Source organism: Oryzias melastigma, linkage group LG16 (assembly GCF_002922805.2).
Source record: "Oryzias melastigma strain HK-1 linkage group LG16, ASM292280v2, whole genome shotgun sequence".
Taxonomy (NCBI): domain Eukaryota; kingdom Metazoa; phylum Chordata; class Actinopteri; order Beloniformes; family Adrianichthyidae; genus Oryzias; species Oryzias melastigma.
Window position 1 is genome coordinate 5,905,354 of NC_050527.1, and position 3,991 is coordinate 5,909,344.

Here is a 3,991-nt window from a genome sequence, read left to right on the forward strand (position 1 = left end):
TGAAGGGAAACCAACAAGGCCGACACCAACCCATCTCTGTGTGGGCTGCTACTTATGCTTTCCTGAAATCTAGGCCTGGTGCCTCGTACACACAAAAAGCTAAAACCTGATTCACAGAGAAGTTAACAAGTAAGTTAAAAAAAAGAAAGAAATATTGAGAAACTAAGAACATTGGATGTTCTTATTTATCTCCTAATTTTCTGTCCTCATACACAGATAGAAGGATGATACAAAAACACTGAAAATGAAGCAACAAAACAACTGTTTGATTTTAACAAACAAAAAATGACAATTACATTTTGCAATGTTTTTTCTTTCCAAACATTTAACACAACTTTAAAATGAGGATTTAAGATGAATTTTATTTTCTTGTATAGTACATAGTTTACACTTATGTCGACCAATCAGAGAAGGAGGATGCTTAGTTCAAAGTGTCTTGAGGTTTAGGCATCTGGACTGAAAATCTGTCTTGAACAGTTTCACGTTCGTCACTTCAAGACCGAGATAAATGAGATCATTCATCACCATCTGGCTCAAAGTGTCAACCTGAAGACTGAGACTATAACTGGCAGCTGAAGTCTAATAAGAGACTAATTTTGCTGATTGACATGAGAAAACTCAAGTCTCTTCTGGTGCTTCAGTTTTTTTTAAAACCTTCGACAGGTTATCTGAGTAAAACTTGGGCTGCTGTCTTAAGAAAGAATCAATAAAGTTGTTAGTTGTACCCACTAAAGTGATCAGTTAATCAAAACTTTATCCATCTGTCAACATCACTTTATTCAACTGTGTTTATATGCAATCTAAAAGAATTATTCACACTTTTTTTCTGATCATTGAAATTTTAAAATCTGACTGTAGATGACAGCATTTGTATTGATAAAATAAAAACAGTTTGACAGGAGGCAGATTTATATAACACCAAAATATGTTGTTAAAACGAAACTTTTAAAATTACATGAGGAGCTTGTAATGTTTTAAATTCTGTACTTTGAGTATGCTGCCCCCTGCTGTTAGTCCTTAAAACGAAACATCTTATTTTAAAAAGATTAAAAAAAGATTAAAGAAAGTTTATTGCCATTTGTACATGTTAAGGTACAAGTACATAGGAATTTTTTTTGGCTGCTCTCCAGTCAGGATTGTTACCAGAGGTACAAAGAACAACGAAAAACACACAATAGCCATATATAAAGAAAATAAAAGAAAATACAAGGAGACATGAGAATTGATTGATTGATTGATTGATTGATTGATTGATTGATTGATTGACTGACACACAATATTTGAAACTCATTACAGAAACAATGAAATGCATTGATTGGAAAATAGAAAACAAACACAATAAAACACACTTATGTCACATTTGGTTCATTCACTTTTTGTGATAATTAACTAAAGTCAGTAGAGTTTGATTGATTGCTTGATAAGGAGTGGGAAGAAGCGAACTTATATAATTCCACCGCTACTTAATTACTTCATTTCACTGTGTTTCATAATTATGTAATCCGGTTGTTGTTGTTGTTGTTTTTTTTGTAATTCCCAATAGCAAAGTGAAGCGCTTGTTGATTATTGATTAATCTCATCAAACATTATTCCAGTAAACGGTAACATCAATCATACATCATGTAACAGATATGAAAAACTCATTGATTATCATCAAAGTACAATGTCATTTTGATGTAGAAAAATAATAATGACACACTGAAATCAAGTTTTAAAGTAACCTCAGATGTCATGGCAGCGCCTGCCTCCGCCCCTCCCACAGCTGCTGCAGCTCATCACCTTGATCACCTGCACCTACCTGTCTGTCCACCTATATATCTCTGCTTCCCTGCTCCAATCACTGCAGGAACGTCTCGCTATTCAGCCCGACTACCAGCTCTAAGATCAGCCTGTTTAATCGCTCCTGTCTCTAACCCTTCAGGAAGTCAAGTTCGCTCCCTGCTTACCTGCCTGCCTTCACCCCCCGTGATTTCACGCTGTGTCCCGTGACGACGCTGCCATAGCAAGTCCTGCTCAAAGTCTGTCCTGTTGCTGCACAGATTTCCTCTTCACGGATTACCTCATTCAAGACCGCCACAAACTTCATCAAAGTAAAGGACTCTACCCTGCTCTCTGACGGCGTCCTCATCTTCAGCACCCCCTGTCGTCTGGCGGCGTCACTGCATCCTGCCTGCTTCAATCTCCATCTCCCATCAGCAATAAATAAACAGAAGTTCATCCACTCCTGGGTCTGTCTTTTTTGGGTGGTCTTGTGACTTGCCCAGACAGAACGTTCTGGCCAAGATGGACCCAAAGACAACCCAAGAGTTCCAGTCTCAGGTGGAGGGAGCCTTCAGGAATTATGATATGAGGATGGCAGAATTCACTACCAGACTGTGTGATATGACTGAGAAACTGTGAGTGTTGTCTCAGTCCAACGCGCTTCTCACTGTATCTCATCTATTGGCAACAACATCATCATCAAGTATGCAGACAACACAACCGTCCTTGGTCTCACCAAAAGATGAGAATGGTGCACAAGATCACCATCTACGGCGAGGACGATGATCTTTTTCTCAACGTAGAAAAAACAGATTTAATTGTGGATTACCGAAGTAAAAGACTGTGATGGAGTAGACCAACTTCACAGGTTTCTGGGTCTGCGGTTGAGTAGTTGTTTGCAGTCTCTGGTTTGACATTTGTGGTGTTTTAGGATATCTGTGTTTGTCTTTCGCTTGTCTTTTAACCACTAGGTGCCAGCTGGGCAGTGACCTTCTTCTCCTTTGTGTGTTAGCTGTGTCGTTCTGCTTCCTGAAAGTCTTCTGTGGTTTCTTTGGGGGGAGAGAAAAAAAAACTTAAGAGAGCTAGAACGTGGTGAGTCAAGCTGGTTAGAACCCAGATGATGGAAGAACCACAAGAAGAAATGTAGTCAAGGATTTATTTACAAAAGACATAATCAGAGGAACATAAACACAGAGAACTTGATATCACAAAAAACAAGCCGACTCTAAAGGCTCAAGAAGAGTTCCTTCAATAAAATGTGAATGATTAGCAAAGTTTAGGCAATTGTGATGCTCCAAAGGATCCACAGGAGAATGACCGAATTCAACACCAGCCTGCACAGAAACAAGAGAAGGAAAAATGAGCATAAAAAAGAACCAAACAAGCAGATCATAACAGAAATATTTGAATTAAAAGACAAAACATCAGTTATATTCTATATTTCAGTGTGTTGCGATGATGATCATTAATTGATGGAAAATGCTGCTTTATCTGGAAAAAGTTATTGTCAACTGGTAGCAGAGTTCATGTTCAGATGGATAATGTCACCTGTGTTGGTAGCCTAATCCATGGATACAGAAAGCTGCACAATGCTGTACTCCACTCGCTGTGTGCATCTGCCGTTTTGTGACTGGATTTTGAAGGAATATTAAGGGAACAACAAAAATCATACTTGTGATTATTTTCCAAAGGCTCATAAATAAAATGTCATTAATTCAGTGGCAGCAAATCAGGATCTGGTTTAAAATTTCAATCATGTACCTTATTTGTCGTGACCCTCTGGGACATGAGAACAACAGAAATGATAAGGAGGAACAAAAACAGATAGCTGGCTCCAAGAGCAACCCAGATCCACCAGTGGAGGCCCAGCGGCAGAGGGGCGCATGACTGAAGTCTGACTGGGCGACCAAAGAAACAGATTATATTAAACATTGTCCATGAGAAATCATTATTTCATGTTATTTGACTTCAGGTTCAGATGGTTTGTGTGAGCAGCACTCACAGCTGACACAGATGGACTTACTTTCCTTTGTGGTCGGGTTCATGGAAGACTTTGTCGTTGTGGGTGCAGATGCTGAAAAGAAAGTACTTTTACTCACAATGGAAAAACACTTTGTAAATTTACAAATGTTGTCTTCATAATTCAGCAGCAGGGTCGTACGTTTCACAGTGATGGTCAAAGATGTTGTAAATGACTCTCCTCCTGCAGCGGTCACTTCACACGTCCAGG

At 38.9% G+C, this 3,991-nt stretch overlaps 1 protein-coding gene and 1 long non-coding RNA gene across 2 annotated transcripts in view; both read right to left on the minus strand.

The window, feature by feature from the left end:
• LOC112143652 (hemicentin-2) overlaps positions 1–3,991 on the minus strand; it is a gene marked incomplete in the record, with an annotated part of 30,833 nt that overhangs the window by 7,679 nt on the left and 19,163 nt on the right.
• Positions 3,599–3,983, minus strand: LOC118599867. The gene is made up of 3 exons (XR_004949401.1): positions 3,923–3,983; positions 3,785–3,835; positions 3,599–3,659 (listed from the first exon to the last, which is right to left on the minus strand). It is a non-coding gene; the product is annotated as an uncharacterized LOC118599867 (long non-coding RNA).